The 22,095-nt window shown below is 33.6% G+C and overlaps 1 protein-coding gene across 1 annotated transcript in view; it reads left to right on the top strand.

Moving 5' to 3' along the window:
- EPHA6 (EPH receptor A6) overlaps positions 1-22,095 on the top strand; it is an 870,129-nt gene that overhangs the window by 7,155 nt on the left and 840,879 nt on the right. The window lies entirely within an intron of this gene.

Here is a 22,095-nt window from a genome sequence, read left to right as displayed (position 1 = left end):
CATATTCAAACATAGTAAATCTTATATTTTACTTTAGTGCTTAGAATGTTCTGGAGAATACTATTGATATTTTATAGTGATTTCCTTTCAGTAAACATTGACTTCTTATGGGATATACAATTTTGTTTTTCAATGATAAATATTCTAGAACTGAGTGAAAACATTCGTTCTTCAAACAGATATTTATCAGAGGCCTACTATTTGATAGGCAGTGTACTTACCATATATAAGAATTCAAGGAGAACTTTCCCTCCTAGAATATATGATCCAGTGAAGGGTTTCCAGTCTCTTTCCAAGTCTGGCAGGAAAATTTTCTGTTTTCTTAAAATTAGATCCAAAATTAATTAGAAAAACTTTAAAAACACATTTGTTATATGGTAACATGTAACAAGTACTGTTGCTCAATTCTCATAATATATTTATGTACCATTTATTTGAAAGTAATTTCTATTATTTCATTACAATTTATCTCAAAGTTAAGAAAATAAGTCACTCAACAGTCACATATTAAAAATCTCCCTGTGTCAGGCATTATGCTAGGTTCTAAGTCTACAACAGTGATTATCATACAATCTCTGTTCCTTTAGAAAATCAGTCTTCTCTGTTGATGTTACATATCCTTGAGTAATTGATATTTACTCTAATTACTTGATGATTTTTATGAGATGAAGAATTTTACAGTAAATGAGATCATGAGGGAGAGAAGGAAGGGGCTAAAGTAATACTAATAACACTTTCATGTGGTTTATTGTAAAATTGCTTCACAAGGATCTTCTAATATTAGTTTTATGTGGGCATATATTCTATTTAATTACATGAAAAGTAAACATAAATATGCATTTAAAAACACAACCATGCATAGAAAATATAAATAGTTGACATCTGTAATGGCTTTCCATGGACTGACAGGTAGAGGGAGATTTTGTTTGAAGGATGTTAGACAAGCTTTTTATGGTGTATTTATTTAAGGTGGGTTTATTATTAAAAACTATGGTTAATGGTGAAGAAGCTAGTTTCCAGTTTCAGGTAGCAGCAAGCATACCTTTTAATTAAGCTTTGGAGTGGGAACTGGGATGAAAGTGTGTATTTTCAGTCCATGTACTGAAAAATAGATTCAGCTACTTTCCCAGGATACTGCTGTGTCCTCTAGCTGTTGGCCTGTTTGATGATCTGAACTTGCTGGATATAAATGAAAAATCACCCCTCTTCCTTCTATTTCATTTTATAACTTCAGTTGTAAAGTTGTACTTAACTTTTTGATCATAGGAGATATAACATCTCCTTAGAAACTGAATGTTCAGGAGGTAGAATTAGTTATGTATTATTCTTATAATGTTAGGTATCTGTGGATATATGGGATATTTATGTACGTAATTTATTTACTTATGTTAACTTACTAATAACATAACAGTAGAATAATTATGTGTTCTTTCAGATTATTATTATAATATTCATATTGGTGGTACATGAGCCTTGCAAAGAGAAACACATTCTTGTATAGTACGTAGAGTATAATGTCTAGAATAAGGAAGAGTACTTACACATGATTTTAAAAAAATCAATATATGAAAAATTTCCTACCTATGATGACTAGGAAATAAAAGGGTATTACATTAATATGTATTCCAAATAAGAATTATCTAAAACTAATTGAAATGATTGCCTCCAAGTATGAGTTGAAATATATCTCAATATCACCTTAATTTTTACTTTTAAAGGAAGAAATTTGTTCCTTATATTGCTATGATACTTTAATATTGCTAAAAATAATTAAAATTAAACATTTAATTAGAAAATTAAACTATGTAGTGGCTAATGAATGTTATTCTAAAAATTAATATCTAAGACAACTGAAGTTTATTTTAAAATATAATACAGTGGCTAAGTAGCTATAAACATGCAAAATGAAAGAAAAATAGGGATAGAAAAAAATTGAATTATGGTACTATTTTTAAAATGAACCTAATTGGTTAAGAAGTCTCTCTTGTTATATATATATATAAAACAATATCATGGGTTAGAGCCTTATCTCTGCAAGTATGGAAATGTCCTGATGACAGAGAACGTTAGCTAAATCTCTTTAAAAAAAAAAATCCTGAAAATTTCCTTTCATTCTCCTTCTGTTTTAAAGTATACTTAGACAACATTTAAACTGTGAATGTAAGTGAAAATAATTAGTAGTTGCCATTATGTGTGACAGGAAAGAGCTGAGCAAACTAACAGCATTGCACAAAATCATAAGACTTTTGTCAGTTTCTAAAATTAAATAAAATCTATGCATTAGTCCACTTGTTAACAATTATAATGCCTGATCAACAACAACAAAAAACCCCAAGACTGCAGTAGCCACAACAATTTCGTAACACTAGAACATTTAATGAGGAAACTACCCTGTTTCCTTGGCTGTTTTACATGCTTAATTTAATGAGGGAGCAGTCAGAAAGAGATCCTAACTTTTATCTGAAAAAGAAACAGAATTTCAGAAGTGCATATTGTTGGTATAGCATATTGCTTAGCATGTTTTAAAATAAGTGAAAAATAACATGCTCCAATTTTATTTTTATGATACTATATTAGTGCAAAAGTTGTACCTATATTATAATAACTTACTGTCTTAAAGTGTTATAGTATAATAACTTCATTTTATAGTTTAGAAAACTAGAGTTCACCCCAGTTATTAAAATAGCAGGTAGTTTGTTTATTTAAAATTCCATGTGTAAGAACCTTTATGATATTCACTAGTTTATGACCAAAAACCCATGTATACATATGCACTGTTTTCTTAGATTTTTCAAGAGCTCTATTACCTAATAAAGCAAAAGTAAAATTTAAGAATTTATTTTAAAGTTTAGTATTCTAGAGTTTTAAGTACTTGTTAAAGCTAAATGAAAATGTCCCCTGAATTTATGAAGCCTTAAAATCAGATGAAATTGTTATCCTGTTTCTGTTATAAAGTTCTGAAATACTTTTCCATTGTAATATAGATATAGTTATCTTTGGGTTTTTGTTTGTTCATTTTTATTTTTATTACTTATATATAAACACTTCAGTTCTTAATCTATATGGTTTATTTGTATATATTTGCCTAGAATTCTCAAATTAGTTCAAAATTAAGTATACATTCATCCAATTTTTAAATGAAATATATTGATACCTACTATGTTTTTTCACTGTGCTGGGAATAGGAAACGTAAAGATGGGTCACTTTGCCCTGGACTTGTGAAAGCTTAAGATTTAACTAATGAGACTATTTATATGTCATTGAATAATTGACAAAGCAATATGGATTTAGCTGTTCCATAGATAAGTTCACATCTATGAACTATTGTTTACAGAGATGAAAAGGTAAAAGTACCATTTTCACTGATTTATGAATTAATATATGGAGACACTGAGAATAAATATTCATTCAGTATATTGACCATGACCCTATATTGGCACTGACTTTGTGTGCCTGCTAGAAATGAAATAGGATCTGCCCCCTGACATTAAGTACAACGTTGTAAAGTTGAAGAGATATACTTAACAGTTAAATATTAGCAATATAGCAAAGATAAAGGGAAATAATTTTAAAAATTATAAACAAAAAAGAGTCTTTTTTTAAAAAAATTAATTAATTAATTAATTAATTTTTGGCTGCGTTGGGTCTTCGTTGCTATGCGCGGGCTTTCTCTAGTTGCGGCAAGTGGGGGCTACTCTTTGTTGCGGTGCGCGGGCTTCTCACTGCGGTGGCTTCTCTTGCTGCGCTTGTTGTGGAGCACCGGCTCTAGGCACGCGGGCTTCAGTAGTTGTGGCCTGCAGGTTCAGTAGTTGTGGCGCATGGGCTTAGCTGCTCCGTGGCATGTGGGATCTTCCCTGACCAGGGCTCAAACCCATGTCCCCTGCCTTGGCAGGCAGATTCTTAACCACTGCGCCACCAGGGAAGTCCAAAAAAGAATCTTGAGTTACATATGGGAAATGAAAATGAATCTCACATTTATCAGGATTCATCATCATAAATATATATAAGCAATAAGAGAATTAAATGACTCCTCTGGAACTTCAATTTTTAAGCTACCTTGAATTAGTTATTCTGCACTTGAACGTTAAAACTTACTCTGTGTATAGGTAAAAATAAAATCCAAGTGAATAATATCTTAGATTGAACATAGTTGTTTTTTTTTTTAACATCTTTATTGGAGTATAATTGCTTTACAGTGGGGTGTTAGTTTCTGCTTTATAACAAATTGAATCAGCTATACATATACATATATCCCCATATCTCCTCCCTCTTGCGTCTGCCTCCCACCCTCCCTATCCCACCCCTCTAGGTGGTCACAAAGCACCCAGCTGATCTCCCTGTGCTATGCGGCTGCTTCCCACTAGCTATCAATTTTACATTTGGTAGTGTATATATGTAATGCTACTCTGTCACTTCGTCCCAGCTTACCCTTCCCCCTCCCCATGTCCTCAAGTCCATTCTCAGCGTCTCCGTCTTTATTCCTGTCCTGACCCTAAGTTCTTCATAACCATTTTTTTTTATAGATTCCATATATAGAACATAGAGTTTTTAAGTAGATGGCACCACTTGGCTTTTTCATTAAAAGTTTTATCATATTCTTTAAGAAACAGTGTGTTTGATGATGGTGGCTGCTTTTAAAAAGAAGCAGCACAAAAACTATAACAACACAAAATCTTGATTTTACTGGATTGTGTGTGGTTTTCTCTACTGATTATTTTATATTTAGATGATGGTAAAATTGTAAAACCTGTATGATTTACACTATATGCAGTTTAAAGATTAAAAATGTTTCTCTAGTTTCTTGCCATCTCTTACCATTCTTGTTTTATTGTGATTCTCTCTTCCCTACCTCTATTAAATATTGGTTTTTAGAGGTGTTTCATAACTTTGAAATTGCTAGTATTCTTTAACATTTATGTTGAGAAATTAGATAAATTACTCTTTGATAGATCCTGTATTTTATATTTGAGAAATGTGCCTGTAGAAGAACATAGAGATAGAAATTGCTGCCAGAACTTGGTATTTTTAGACAGAGAAAAATCAATGGCAGATTATCCATGATTAGCTGTTGACATTTCGATTTGTACATTTATAATGTCAAAAAGCACTGAACTGTCAATTTAGTTTCTAAATTACGATAATATTCTTATTTTCAAATCCAACATTTTATGGTTCTCTTCTGTCCTTCAACATAGAGATATATTTAAAATAATAATTGAAATAATTGCAGATCTTTTGACAAACTGGACTTTAAATAATTAATTGAAAAATTACAGATCTGCTAAAAAGCCTAATGAATTACTCATCTCTTTGTGTGCATCTAGGTTTGTTGTTGTTGCCCTGATCATTATTTCAATACCCTAGTGCAGGCGTTATTTCTAACTTATGAAAATAAATATCTTTATAAAGGTATATTATGATTGGATTAATATTTCTTCACCTTTAATCATTACACAATACCTAGAATATGGTTGTGTATTGCTATGTCATAAAAATTATTTTAATTCTGTGCTAGAGTATGTATCATAAGTCTTTAAAGTATTTTCTCCTCCAGCAGATGATTTGCCTTGGCTGTGAGAATCTGAGTTGTTGTCAGGCTTTACTAGATTGAGGATATTTTTTGAGGTTTGATATCTTAATTGTAAAAGATTATGATTTTAAGTACATCCCACCACACATATGCCACATTTATTATGGAATAGATCCCATCCTCCAAATGCACACTAGCTTGGTTGGAAGTTCTGCTTCTAATGTGGCACCAGAGTGTAGGAAGCTTAAATAATATCTATATAACTAAGGAAAAAGCCATAAATTTTCTTTTTAATATACTTGTCTCTGATATACTTATTGTCCAGGTCCAAGATTATCCTGTTCAGTCAGTTGCTCTCAATTTCTTATAAAAAATTTAGACTTAATTCTCTTCTAATGCAAAATTAGGGAAGATTTCATGCAAATGGACTATTTTAAATTTATCTCCTTTAGCTAGTCTTAAATTGGAATGATTATGATTTTCTTTTATGTGTAAGTTCTTTATATACTACTTACATATGTCATGTTAATTCCAAGTATTTCCCCCAAGTTACCTTTAATTATGTTTATTACTGTTTGGATATCAAGATTGGCTTCAGCCTCCAAATTTTTCCACTTATCATTTTTCCCCTCTAATATTTGCTTCTGATGACATGCACACGTTGAACAATAGTCAGTTGGGAAGTAAATGCCCATTTACCAGTCACTCTAATAGTGCTTTATATACCAACGATAAGCTCCCTGACAAAATGTCAGTTGTAACTAATGTACCTTATGCTGAAGTGGTGTTTCTTACCTTCCAATTTTAATCTAAATCCTCCCAAATTCACTTATCTAATATTCACATGAACAAGAATGGCTGATACCTACCTAGTTATAGGTAGGTAGAAGAGGGGGAGGAAAGGTAGGCTCAAGTTATAGGAATATTTACCACATGGAATGAGGATGACAAAGCGGTTGCGCGTGGCTCTACTGCAGGTGTGACATTATGCTGGATCCACACACATACACAATCTTCCAATATTGTCTAGCTTGGAAAAACTCCTTGAGTGGAAAAGCTAGAAAACAGTTGAAAGGGGGTTGAGAATTTGAGTAAGAATTTAGGCTGAATATCTAGCTGAAATCAAGGAATTTCCTCAGTGATTATTTCTCAACACTTAATCTTTTTGGAGGAGTTTATAATTTTATGGAATGATGTCTATTAATCTTTTCCTCAGTAATTTTTTTAGTTTTTTTAATGTGTAGAGAATCTTTGCACATCCTATTTAACTGTATTTTCTAGATGTGTTATGGCTTCAGGTTAATATATATCATGCCTCAGAGTGTGCTATGACGACAAACATTTCTTTTGAAGGTGTAAAGTGTTCTAGAAAGCAGTTAAGCAGAAAGTTGAAAAATATTCATATACTTAGATTGTTAATTCCACTTTTATGAATTTAAATTCTAGGGGAATGCATGGATAAAGACAGGCCAAAATTTGTATACAGGACTTTTCATTTCAGCCTTATTTATCAAACTGAAGAATTGGCATCAAAGTCAATGCCCCCAGATAGGAACATCTTCATAGAGACATAACTTCCTTTATTTGTAAAAATTTCTTCGATGAGGGCATGTGCATCAACAGGAGTCCCAAAACCCTCAATGTGAGATGGTGGAAAAACTTGTTTTGCTACTGAGAGAGCACATAAGAGAGATGATAGGAGAACAAGGAAGGAAGCCTTTGCAATAGGAGCAGTCTGATGGAGATTCTGGGACTTGTTTAGAGTAGCCAAGAGGATGGTTTAAAAATGATGATGTCTGTTGTTCTGTTTGAAATTGTTCTCATGACTGCGATGTTAACCATTTCCCCTATCTTCACCTCCGACATTTTATCAAACTCTGTTATACTCCAGAAAAACAAGAATAGAAATCAGTTCTAATTTAAGTTCAAAATAAATGGATAACATCTTTGTACTTAAAGAGGATGTTTCTCTGAAAAACTCAAAAATGTTTTGTACTCAGCAGTCTCTCCCATTAATACACCTATAAAAATATATCTCCAGTTGATGGAGGATTTGACATAGTAGGAAAAATGAAGAAAAAGACCAAATGCTTTTCAACTGTGTATATTAATTTAATTCTACCACTTCATCTTTTTATTCCACCTTTCCAAAGTAAGTAAGCAGCATAAATTACTGCACTTATTTTACTATAGGAATTTATATGGACGTTAAGTTACTTGGCAAAGCTGATAGAGCAAATTAGTAACCACAAAGGAAAAAGAAAGCAGGCCTTAAGCCTGTTAGATCAGTGTACTTTCTAAATGGGAAGGAGAATTTCAGGCAACTCCTAGAATATTAAAAATGCAAAGGTATTGAATTTAAATATTGTTCCTCTACATTAATGTCTTGAGAACTTTCTAAAACACTTAACCTCTATCACTTATAAATATCGATAGTCTGTTTTAAAAGAATAGAAGAATTTTTTGGAAAAATATTTATAAAGAAGGATTTCTTTTACTGGATTATACAACTTTTTAAAATTAGCATTTAATAGTTATGACTTTAAGTAATATGCCATTTTTACTCCCATTTTCTTTATATATATTATTTTTGTGGTTGTAAGGCCCATTACTGTGTGCTTTTGCTTGTATGTTTATCACTTGTTTGTTTACTAATTCGTCCAGATGTTTAAACTGCTTGTTAGGCACTGTACAAGCAGCCTTGATTAATGGGCAATAATGACAATTTAAGTATCTAATGAGAAGCTGTACAGTTTGAGTCTTCAGCCCCAGACTCTCCTCCTTTTGGACTACTTTTGATTTTCCCTCAATTCAGATCTAGCATAGCAACTATCAAGTCTTAATGTCTATAAGAACTGCTGAAGAACTTTTTCAAATGACAGATTGCTGAGCCCCACTACCAAAGAGCTGGATTTAGTGTGTTAAAGATAGTGTTTAGGACTGTTCATTTTTAATAAACACTCTGCTAAATGTAGATGCAGATGGTTTGAGAAACCCTGACTTAGGGATCCCTATCTGTATCCATTGCAGCAAATACGGATTAAAGCTAGCTAAAATAAGCAGAAAAGAAATTTATGAGAAATTGGATATCTTATAAATAAAAATTGGATTTATAATATAAATACTGGATTTATAAGACCTTGGATAAGATGATTCCACAGAACTGAAGAGACTCCTAGAGAACCAACCTTAGCAAAGGATAAGAATCAGGGCAGCACCTGGGATCTAGACATCAGGAATTAATCATCAGTCTTATTGGGCTGAATTGATTTCAACCCTTTTTTCCCTATAATTGTATTACTCAGCTAAAAATATCAGTTCTGCAAGAGTGAGTCTGAATGGCCTAGATTGGGTCATGAGCCCCTGCATCATAGACAGAGTAGGACCCCTTGATTGACAACGTTACCATGACTGGACACTATGGGGGACAAGGAATTCCTTAAAAATGCTGTCACTAAAACAAGTGGAATGGATAATGGGTGGCCAAAACCTAGCACATCTCTAATCACTGATAGTATAATATAATCATCCAAATAACTTCTTTTAGAATTTCAGCCCTTACACTAAAAACTCAATTATGAAATGGATATGACTTCGTATAATTAGAGTCTATAGTGTTTCCCAGTTCAGCCCAGAGGAGTTAGGCATCATATTGCTACTACCCTCAATAGAGTATTAGCAATTTAGGAGGCATATTATAATAGAATCATGAAGCCAGTCTCCCGAAAGGATAGCATATATTTGCTTTTACTCAAGTACAATTTGAAATATCCCTTGTTATGATAAAACTCTTATCCTGCAGTATAGAAGATAAGGAAACAATATAGATGGCCTGAACTAACCTTTTCTTTACAAGAAATTTGACTTTTACCAAGTGGCTTACACAAAATTTCAGTGCATTCAAAATACTGTACAATATTCTGGTCATTACCGTGTGCCTGGCTAACATGAGAAAATTTGTGACACAAAATATTGTGCCCAATATTGATCCAACTTCCATACACAATTATTGTGCTTTTAAAAATAAGCCAATTCCTAAACTATAGTAACAAAATTGATATGCCTCTAAATGTTATATTTTAAAAATATGTAGTAAATGATGTTTTAAGGGGCTTGAATTTTAAGATTGCTAGTGTTTCATTTTAAAATAATTACATTTCTATGGGCCATTTTCCCAGAAATAGCTGTTCAAATGCAGTATAAATTCTGAGTTTTTGAGTGGTTACTCCTTTCTAGGCACCATTCTAAGTACTTCAATGTGTTCAGTTGTATAATCTTCACAACAACCCATAAAGTTAATCATTTTTATCTCAGTTTTATAGGTAAGGAAATCAGGACACAAAATAGGTTAAGTAATTTGTCACAGTGTTAAATGGTAAAAGAGTGTTATGCATTCAATTGTGTCCCCCCCAAATTCCTATGTTAAAGTCCTAATCCCCAGTACCTAAGAATATGACCTTTTTGGGAAATGAAATTGTTGCAGATGTAATTAGTTTAGATGAGGTCCTACTGGAGTAGGGTGGGCCCCTAATCCAATATGACTGGTGTCCTGATTAAAAGGGGGAAATTTGGAGATAGACATGCGCACAGGGAGAAGGCTACTTGAAGATTAAAGCAGATATTGCAGTTATGCATCTACACGCCAAGGAACACCACAGATAGCCAGCAAACAACCTTAAGCTAGGACAGAGTCATGAAACAGATTCTACCTCATGGTTCTCAGAAGGAACCAATCCTGCTGACCTCTTGATCTCAGATTTCTAGCTCTCAGAACTGTAAAACAGTAAATTTCTGTTGTTATAATCCAGTTGTGGTACTTTGTTATGGCAGCACTATGAAACTAACATGCAGAGTATGGATTTGGATTTACACATTATAGCTCCAAAGCGTACATTCTTAACCTACACACTGTATTGTTTCCCTGCAGATAATTGAATAAATACATCATCTGTTAGGATGTAAAAGAGATCTAGACTAGGAAAGCTAATCCATACTAAGAGAGCTAATAACATTTTTCTGGAACCTGATGTGCCTCTTTGTAAGGGCATTGAGAAAGGTACTTAAAGTATTATTTTCCTTCAAAACTGCCAGTAACAAAATAGAAACAGACTATGACTAAATATGTTTGGAAAAAATCATGATCTGAGAACCACAAATTATAAATTTGCATAAATTAAGTTTATTTAAATATCAAAAAAGTGTCATCCTTAATTAACTCTTGAGAGAAAGATAGAAAATCTAAAGGAAGATCTCTGCTGTACCTGTTAGATGACTGTTGACATGTATTTCAGTTCATGTAGAGCATAACTTTTGCATACACCCAGGCCTTGACTACTAGTGAATTAAACAGGAAAAAATGCAGAAAAATGATTGCTATTACACAGACTATAATGGAGACTGTGCATGGTCTTCTGCCCATAAATTTTTCTAATTAAAACAAACAGCCATGGAATTAAGGAAAAGTCATGCATAACCTAGGTTTCTTCTGTTCAAAAATAAATGTAGTGAAAAGAAAAATGAGAAGGGAGAGCTAGAAGTAAGTAGGAAGTGTATACTTAGAAGGTATATTGATACCTCAGCTCTGAAATATTAGAGACAATAAAAGCTCAAGATGCCAGAGTTGCTCTGAATTGCCAAGAATAGAGGGGTAATAGCCTAAAAACCCTAAATTTTTTTTTTTCTTTCCAACTCTAAGAGATTAAAGATGAGTTAAGGGGAGGTTTCTGCTTGGATTTAGTAGTGGTAGGAAATGGTAATCTATAAAGCAGAAATATCTTCCTGTTAAAGTTTGGTAAGATGCTTGATATGTATCTCATTATATTTCTTTAATTTTTACTCTGTTCAGTGTTGCATAATCAAATAGGCCTGGGTCTGAATTCCAGTCCTATGCCTTATTAAAATTAATTTCTTAGAAAATGGCTACTGTCTTAACCTTGCTTTAATTATCTATATAATAGCAAAAATGACACCTATTCAGTTTTATTTTGAGAATTTATAAATGGAATATACCATATATATATATATATATATATGTATATATATATATATATATATATGTACCTGGCCACACAACAACAGTCACAATAATATAATAATTAACATTTATCTACTGATTACTATGTTTTAAGGACTTCTGTGCATTGCTTCATTCCTTTAAACTAAGAAGTAAGTCATATTATTCCAATTTGACAACTGAATTTGACAACTACCTCATAGAGAGTCTGAGGAATTTCCTCGAGGTCATAAGCTAGTAAGTTATATACAAAATGTTGGAATCAAACCTAGTTTACTATCTTTGAAATAACACAATTAACTATATTACTAGTGGCCCTTTGTCAGGGATACAAATATAAGTAAACATAGTTCTTTATGAATTTATTGTCTAATAGGAAGAGAAAGTCAAATGGGTGGAGACAACTTCTTGTCGGTGTGGTGATGGAAATAGGTACAGGTTACCAATGGCTTTGAAGGAAGGAAGATGTGGTCACATGTACTTTCAGGCATCAAGAAAGACTTCATATAGGAAGAGAAGCTTGAGCTGAGTGTTAAAATACTAGTCACTATTCATTAGGTGACTAGTGATTACAAATTATTCCAGATAGATGGAATAACAGGTTCAAGGGCCTGGTGAAAAATACAATAGCATTTCGCGGGGTGCTGGTAAATAGTTACGAATAGATAGAGACTATAAGGAAGAGAGAGGCAGGAGATGAAGGATGAAAAATAGACAGGGGTCAGGACATGAAGAGCTTTGATCAGCTGTGCCTAAGTGGTTTGTACTTTATTATTAAAAGCCAGAGGTTCTTAACTCTGGCTGTCCATCAAAATCTTATGGGGGGGGCTTTGAAAAAATGCTCATACTCAGGTCCAACCCAATCTATCTTTATAAAGACATTTTTGTGGTGAATTTTGAACGTCTTTCTTCCTACTCTTGTTAACACTCTATTAAGCATGTAGTAGGCAATAAATATTGGCTAATTGATCGGCTTTTGTTAGCTGATACAGCAACTTAAGAATTATTTTTATTTTGGTGAGTGATGTGAAGGGAATTTTTTTTCATTATTGAAAAGTTACATTTTTATAAGAATGTTCTAGAATTTTAAAAAAAGATATGAAGGTAATAATGACCCAGAATATCAATGTGATATTCTGATATATTTATTATTGATTTACTGATAAATAGCCAAAAGGTGCATTTTTTTGGTGAGCAGCACATTCCCATGTTCCTCCCCTACTTGCACTGTTAGTATTAATGTAAGGCGCACTGACTGCATTTTTTTCCATGATCTTGAAATCGACAGTATAGTTTTTTCCCTACTTTAACTTCTAATACAGAACGAGTATATTACCTGTGGGTTTTGTGTGTGTGTGTGTGTAAGAGAGATAATGCAACATGCAGATTTAAAGTTTTTCATTAGTGCTTCAAAGGCAGAAAAGAATGAAACTAATCTGAAAAAGTCTATCTGGGCATAAAAAAATTCAGTTTCACATATAAGGAGCTTGCGAGTTACCACTCGGTTCTAACAAAAAGCAAAAACCTGAAAAGACTGAAAAATCAACTCTTCTTTGATCCGTAAGAGAAGGGAGGACACAGGGCAAAGTGCTTGCCCCCAAGGTTGGAGAGACAGACAGGCAGATGCAGGGAGTTACGGCTTCCCAGAGCAGAGCCTCACAAACAGAAACAGCCACAGGAACCATTGCTGGGTAGAACATGTCCAGCTATCAAGAAAAAAAATTACAAGGTACACCAAATGCAAAAACCACAATTTGAAGAGACAGAGCAAGCATCAGAACCAGACGTGACAGGGGTGTTGGAATTATCAGATTGGGAATTTAAAACAACTATGATTACTATGCTAAGGACTCTAATGGATTAATTAGACAGCATGCAAGAACAGATGGGCAACATAAGCAGAGAGATGGAAATCCTGAGAATGAAACAAAAAGAAATGCATGTATATGTATGTATGTTTATATATAAGTGAAATGAATGACAGCAGTGATATGTGGGAAAGAGGAGGAAATAAGACTATTTTGTTATTATAAGGTACACTACCTACAAAGAGGTATAGTGTTATTTGAAAATAGGCTTGCATTAGTTGTAAATGTATATTGCAAACTCAAGGGCAACCACTAAAAGAAGTGAAAAAAGAAGTATAACTGATGTGCTAATAAAGGAGAGGAAATGAAATGAAATTTCATTTAATTAAATGGAATTAAACTGCAAAAGGTAGAAAAAGAGTGAAGAGAAAGATAGGAACAAAGAGCAAGGACAACAAATAGAAAGCAGGAATGACTGTGTTAGATATTATCCAGTTATACCAATAATCACATTGAATGTCAGTGATCTAAATGGATGAAATGAAAGACAGAGGTTGATGGAGTAGACCAAAAAACAAGACCCAACTATATGTTCTCTACAAGAAACCCACTTTAAATATAAAGAAACATATGGATTAAAAGTAAATGGATGGAGAAAAATATACCATCCTAAAAATGACCAAAAGAACACATGAGAAGCTGTATTAATTTCAGACAGAACAGACTTCACAGCAAGGCAAGTTATTAGGGGTAAAGTAGGGCATTATAAAATGATAAAGGGACCATTTCTTCAAGAAACATTACAGTCCTTAATGTGTATGTGCCTAACAACAGAGCACATACTTTTTAAGGCAAAGACTGATGGAACTGCCAGGAGAAATAGATGAACAGACTACCATAGTTGGAGACTTCAACCCCTCTATCAGAAATGGACATATCCAGCAGGCAGAAAATCAATAAGCCCATATTGAACTCAACAAAACTATCAATCAACTGGATATAACTGACATCTATAGACTACTTTATCCAACAACAGCAGAATACACATTCTTATCAAGCTCACATGCAACATTCACAAAGATATACCTGATTCTTGACCATAAAAAATACCTTAACAGATTTAAAGAATAAAAATCATCATGTCAGCTTTGACCGCAATGGAAATCAATAATTGAAAGATAATTGAAAAATCCCAAAATATGTGGATGTAACCAACATACTAATAATCAAGACCGAATCATGAAGAAATGGAAAATCTGAACAGACAACTTACTACTAAGGAGATTGAATCAATAATCAAAAACCCCACAGCTAATAGCAAAAAGTCCAGGACGAGATGGCTTCACCAGTGAATTCTACCAAACATTTGAAGAATCATGGTACTAATCCTGCTCAACGTCTTCTAAAAAATAAGAGGAGAGAACACTTCCAAACTCTTTTAATGAGGCCAGCACTACCCTGATACCAAAATCACACAAGGGCACTACAAGAAGAGAAGATTATAGGCCAATATATCTGATAAACATATATGCAAAAATCCTCAACAAAATATTAACAAACCAAATTCAACAGCATTAAAAGGATCATACACCATGATCAAGTGGAGATTATTCCAGGAATGTGAGGATGGTTCAACATTTGGAAATCAGTCAATGTGTAATACACATTAACAGATGAAGGATAAAAATCATATTATCGGGCTTCCCTGGTGGCGCAGTGGTTGAGAATCCGCCTGCCAATGCAGGGGACACGGGTTCGAGCCCTGGTCTGGGAAGATCCCACATGCCGCGGAGCAACTACGCCCGTGAGCCACAACTACTGAGCCTGTGCGTCTGGAGCCTGTGCTCCATAACAGGAGAGGCCGCGACAGTGAAAGGCCCGCGCACTGCGATGAAGAGTGGCCCCCACTTGCCACAACTAGAGAAAGCCCTCGCACAGAAACGAAGACCCAACACAGCCAAAAATAAATAAATAAATAAATAAAATTAAAAAAAAAAATAGGTATCTTTCATTTCCTTGTACGTTACTCTAATTTCTGTTAAAAAAAAAATCATATTATCTCAATGGTTACAGAAAAAGCACTTGACAAAATTCAACATCCATTCATGATGTTGAACAAACTGGGGATAAGAGATCCTATGTCAACATAATAAAGGCCGTATATGACAAGCTCACAGCTAACATCATTCTCAATGGAGAGAAGATGAAAGTCTTTCCTCTAAGATCAGAAACAAGACAAGGATGCCCACTCTCACCACTTTTACTTAACATAGTACTGAAAGTCCTAGCTAGAGCAGTTAGGCAGGAAAAAGAAATAAAAGACATTCAAATCCAAAGGAAAAAGTAAAATTATCTTTATTTGTGGATAACATGGTGTTATATATAAAAAACACTAATGAATCCACCAAAAACTGCTAGAACTAATTAATGAATTCAGTAAAGTTGCAGGATACAAAATAAATATAATAAAAATCAGCTTTATTTCTATACACTAACATCAAACTGCCAGAAATAGAAATTAAGAAAACAATCTCATTTACTATTGCATCAAAAAGAATAAAATACCTAGGAATGTATACAACCAAGGAGGTGAAAGATCTGTACACTGAACACTATAAGGCATTGATGAATGGAATTGAAGACACAAATAAATGGAAGGTTATTCTGTGCTCATGGATTTGAAGAATTAATATTGTTAAAATACCTATGCTACTCAAAGCGATCTACAGGTTCAATGTAACCTATATCAAAATTTTTTCACAGAAATGGAAAAAAAATCCTAAAATTTGTATGGAACCACAAAAGACCCTTGAATAGCTAAAGCAATCTTGAGAAAGAAGACAAATCTAGAGACATCACATTTCCTGATTTAAAATTATATTAATATAAAACCTGTAACGAAACTTCTAGGAGAAAACATAAGGGAAAAGCTCCTTGACATCAGTCTTGGCAATGACTTTTTAGGTTTGACACTAAAATCAAAGGCAACAAAAGCAAAAGCAAACAAGTGGGGCTATATAAAACTAAAAAACTTCTGCACAGCAAAGGAAACCACCAACCAAATGGAAAGGCAATCTATGGAATGGGAGAAAATATTTGCAAATCATAGTCTAATAGAGGGTTAATATCCAGAATATCAATATAAAACTCATAACTCAAAAGCAAAAAAGCCCCAAACAATCCAATTAAAAAACAGGCAGAGGAACTGAATAGACATTTTTCTGAAGACATACAAATGAAAAGGTATATGAAAAGGTACTCTACATCATTAATCATTAGGTTAATGTTTATCAAAACCACAGTGATCTATCACATCACACTTGTTAGAATGGCTATCATCAAAAAGAGAAGATATAACAAATGTTGACAAAGATGTGGATAAAAGGGGACTCTTTTGTCCACTAGTGCAGCCACAGCCACTATGGAAAACAGTCTGGAGAGTCCTCAGTCTGGAGAGTCCTCAAAAAACTGAAAATAGAACTACCCATTGCTATGATCCAGCAATCCCACTTCTTTCCTTTCATCCCAAAGGGAATAAAAACAATATCAGTGAGATCTGCACTCCCTTGTTCATTTCAGCATTATTTACAATAGCCAAGATGTGGAAACCATGTAAGTGTCCATCACTGATGAATAGATAAAAAAAGATGTGGTTAATATACACAATGGAATATTATTCAGCCATGAGAAATAAGGAAATCCTGCCATTTGTGACCACATGGATGGATCTTGAGGGCATTATGCTAAGTGAAATAAGCCAGACAGAGAGACAGATACTGCATGGTATCACTTATATATGGAATCTAAGTTAAAGCCAAACTCAAACAGAGTGAAGGAAAGTGGTTTCTGGAGAGGGGAAGGTGGGGGAAGTAAGGAGAGGTTGGTGAAAGAGTACAAACTGTTAGCTATAATATGAATTAGGTCTGAGGATCTAATGTATAACATGGTGACTATAGTAGATAACAGTGAATTGTGTAATTGAAATTTGCTAAGAGTAGAACTTAGATATCCTCACTCAAAAGAAAAAAAAATGATGTGAGGTTGTATACATATATCAAGTCATCATGTGTACATTTTAAATGTCTTACAGTTTTGTCCATTACACCCCAATAAAGCTGAGAAAAGACCCCAAATATAAAAAAGAAAAAGAAAAGGGAAGACATACTGAAGGTAGAGTTATTGACTGTGGAACAAATTGTGTGTTGACCTTACATAGACCTAATGACAAACTACTTTCATTCAAGTATTGTAGTTTCATATCTTTATCTCTATATCCCCAAATATGTGCTATATTTATATATTATTTCTGAGATGTGTTTTATTCTCTGTAATATAAAAATGGGGAAAAGTATATTTTTATTACACAAGTTTTTTTCTTTCTGAGTGAAAGTCTTCTTACTCATATTTTCTATTTTAATATTAAAATGTAATAAAGTCTTAATCTACTTCCATATGATAAGTTTTTAAAAATTGGACTTTTTTTGATACTCTAATTATGGGAGAATGGCAATAACTATTTTGATTTCTTAATGTAATCCTGCACTTTCTTTATATTATTTATATTTGTACTGATTTAAATATTTGGGCAACTGGATGTATAAAATAGGAAATCAGAGGTAGGTGGAAAGCCAGATATTACTAGCAAAACTCTATAATTTCGATTTGAGTAAAGTGAGATAAAAAAAAATGTTAAATGACTTGTCCACAGTCACTTAGCAATTTTTGGCAAAATGAATACTAGGACCTCTAAAACACACTGAAACTTCCATACAAGATATAAAATGGATTTTCATTGCTTTTCCTAACAAGTGTGATTTTCCTAACAAGTGGAATAAACATCGTTTCTAAACATTGGCAATGAAAATTTTACAAAAATATTGCCAAGAAATTCATGTATTAAGGGGAAATAAGTGTTGATGGTGATCTTTTCTCACACTGCTTGTATGAAATCTCTTATGTTCTATATGATGGAGCTAAATTCTATATGAATAAACTCAAATAAAATCTGGAGACTATATAATTTAAAAGTTTGTACTATGTGAGCTATGGAGCACTTGGAAGTAGCTTTAATCTGACTTTTTCCATAAGCAGCATAGTCATATATTCCCTCTCTCATTCCCTCAAAATCCAAAATCAGTTTTTTCAGTCATGGTTCTGGTGCATGAATAACTATCAGGCAAAACCATTTAGATAATTAATATTTAACACAAATTTTGCTAATTTATTGAAATCATGGGAAAACATAGGAGGAAGCTTAAGAAAGTAGGCTGACTGACATTGGTCTTTTTGTGGCCTTGGGCTAATACTTCACTTTCTTTGAGCCACAGTTTCCTTCTTGGTGAAGTGCTGATAATCCTTGAAGTTTCTATTTTGCAGGGTTGTTGCAATAGAATGTTGTTTGTCAAAATGTTTTGAAAATTGTGAAGTGCTACACAATTGCATCATTTCATTACTGTTTCTCAGCAGTGCTAGAACACCTTTAAACGTTGTTGATCACGTCATTTAATCATTCATTCTAGATTTACTGAACAAATATTAACTGAATTCCAGAAACTGTGATTCATGTTGGCATTAAAAAGCCGAACCATTCTGCCTCCCTCTCAAGTCAAGAAGGAGAAAAAGAATGAAAGAGGGAAGTGAGAGAAAAGAAGGGCAGGTAGGGCAGTTGTGTCCAGATATCACTGATTGTTCCTGTGCATAGGTAAGCCTAGCTGCAGCATATTACAATGTGCCTTGGTCTGTGCTGCCAAGATAAATGGTGTGGTCCTGGGTTATCAAATTGAAATAGAACAAAAGGGGAAAGGGAGTCTACTGTTATGCATAGAGTATACACACTTAATACTCTAACAACCCTGGGAAGTAGGTACCACTATTAATGCCCCCCCTTTTTTTTTTAATGAATGAGGAAGCTGAGGTACAGAGAGGTTAAGTAATTTACGTAAGACCACTCAAGTAGGATGAGGACATAAGAAGGAAGTGGCAATGTGTGAGGCATCTAGATTGGGCAACATAAGATGAGACAAAGAGGAATTCATTGATATGAAGATTAGGAGATGGTGGTGATTTTTCATATTGGCTGTTATACAGCAAATAGAGGTGTGCCCTGGATCCTCAAGTTGTAGTCTAGAAACAGATGGAAATATCTTTTATAATTAAGAAGCTCAGATTTTTTGAGCACAGAATGGAAAAATACTGAACTAGTAATTCAATGTGGTAAATATTCTCTGGTAGGAATATACACAGGAGTTTCTGGAGCTTGAGGAAGGGTGTTATAACTTACGCTGCATAGAGGAGTCAACAAGGCTTTCCGTAGGCGATAAGATAATGCTTGTACATTCTCTGTGTGTATGTGTGGTAAAATATGCATAACATAAAACTTATTACATTAGCTATATTTAAGTGTACCGTTGAGTGGTATTAAGTGCATTCATATTGTAGTGCAACTATCACCACCATTTATTTCTAGAACTTTTCATCTTGCAGAACTGAAACTCTGTACCCATTAAAAAATAATTCCCCATGACCCCTTTCCAGCTGCCCCTAACAGCCACTGTTCTACGATTTTTCTTTCTTTTTTCAAGTTTCCCCTTTTCCCCGTGCCCCAGCCTTTGGTAACCACTATTTTACTCTCTTGTTATTATGAGTTCAGCTTTTTTCCCCCAAATATAAGTGAGATTATGCAATATTTGCCTTTTTCTGTGTGGTTTATTTCACTTAGCATAATGTCCTCCAAGTTCATCCATGTTGTTGTAAATTTTAAAGGCTAAAAATATTCCATTGTGTATATATATCAGCATTTTCTTTATCCATTCATCCATCAACTGACGTTTAGGCTTTTCCCATATCTTGGCCGTTGTGAATAATGCTGCAGTGAACAAGGGGGGGAGGTATCTCTTAGAGATAGTGATTTTATTTCCTTGGGTTATGCACCCAGAAGTGTGATAGCTGGATAGTATAGTAGTTCTGTTTTTAATTTTTTTGAGGAACTTCCATGCTGTTTTCCGTAGTGGCTGTACCAGTTTACATTCCCACCAACAGTGTACAGAGGTTCTGTTTTCTACAAATCCTTGCCAACACTTAACTATCTTTTGACTTTTTGGTAATTGTCATCCTAACAGTTGTGAGGTGATATTACATTGTGGTTTTGATTTGCATTTCCTGATGATTGGTGATAATGAGCATCTTTTAATATGCCTGCTGGCCATTTGTGTCTCTTCTTTGGAAAAATATCGATTCAGGTCCTTTGCCTGTTTTTTAATTGTATAATTTGATTTTTTTGCTCTTGAGTTCTAAGAGTTCCTCATATGCTTTAGATATTAACCCCTATTGGATATATGATTTGCAAATGTTTTCTCCCATTCTAAAGGCTGCCTTTTCATTTTTGTGGTTTCCTTTGCATTCTAGAAACTTTTTAGTTTGATGTAGTCCCACTTGTTTATTTTTGCGTTTGTTGCTTGTGCTTTAGGTGTTATATCCAAAAAAATCATTGTCAAGACCAGTGTCAGGGAGCTTTTCCCCTATGTTTTCTTCTAGGTGTTTTACAGTTTCATGTCTTACATTTAAGCCTATAATCTTCAAGTTGATTTTTATGTATGTGTAAGATAGGAGTCTGATTATATTCTTTTGCATGTGGATATCCAGTTTTTTTAAGACCATTTACTGAAGGGACTTCCCTGGCGGTCCAGTGGTTTAAGACTCTGTGCTTCTACTGCAGGGGGCACGGTTCAGTCCCTGGCTGGGGAACTAAGATCCCGCAGGCTGTGCTGCAGAGCCAAAAAAAAAAAAGACCATTTACTGAAGAGACTGTGCTTTCTCCATTGTGTATTCATGGCACCTTTTTGGAGAATCAGTTGACTGTATATATGTGGGTGTATGTGCAGTTTATTCTGTTCAGTTGATCTCTGTGTTTGTTTTTATGTGCAGAGTCTTGAATGACATTGTTTATGATAAGGGAGAGTCAATAGCAAAGGGCTTTTCCAAAAGATTGAAGAGACCATTCCAGTACAGAGAGAGCTAAAGAGTTTGGCATTTCTGTGAGAGAACAAGTAATTTGATATAGTTATCTTTTGGGAGGTGGGCAGAAGGGATTGGAGATAGAAGGGAAATCGAAAAGTGAGGTGATCCTGAACTGTTTTTCAGGTAGCATGTTTCAGTAATTTTGTACCTTTTTCACTATGGTATAATGTCTTTAATACCTTTAAATAATAGCTCATTTAATCACTTTTGGTGTAATATGGCAACTTTGGGTAAGGGCATTTTACTTTATTATTAAAAGTATAATGAAATTAATGTAAAATCAAATCAAAATATAAGGAAGAATTTTACCTTTTTGTTCGATTATTAATATATACCTTAACATAATTATTTAAGTAATAATTATGATTTTTCTATAATTCAAAGGTATATTTTAGTATACCAATTAAAATACATTTATTTGATATGGCATAAAAATCTCTAATATTTTGATAGTTGAAATTTATCAAATTTGCACTAAAATTCTCAGTGGTTCATTTTAATTATGTTCATATTCTAGAGCAACATGATGAAATAAATAAGAGGTCAAACTGCAGTTTCAAGTACTTATCTGTAAATAACACATTTTGTATGTTGAAAGCCTACCCAAAATAAATGAATAGTTAATTACATACAATCTTTACCAAATTTTATCTTTTTAATGTAACTCTTCATCAGTATTTTTCATTGTTTCTACTTTAATTGGTGGTCATTTATGGGTATATAGTTA

The sequence above is a fragment of the Balaenoptera physalus genome (genome assembly GCF_965194825.1).
Source record: "Balaenoptera physalus genome assembly, chromosome: 4".
Lineage (NCBI taxonomy): Eukaryota > Metazoa > Chordata > Mammalia > Artiodactyla > Balaenopteridae > Balaenoptera > Balaenoptera physalus.
This window is presented reverse-complemented; position numbering and strand designations above follow the sequence as displayed.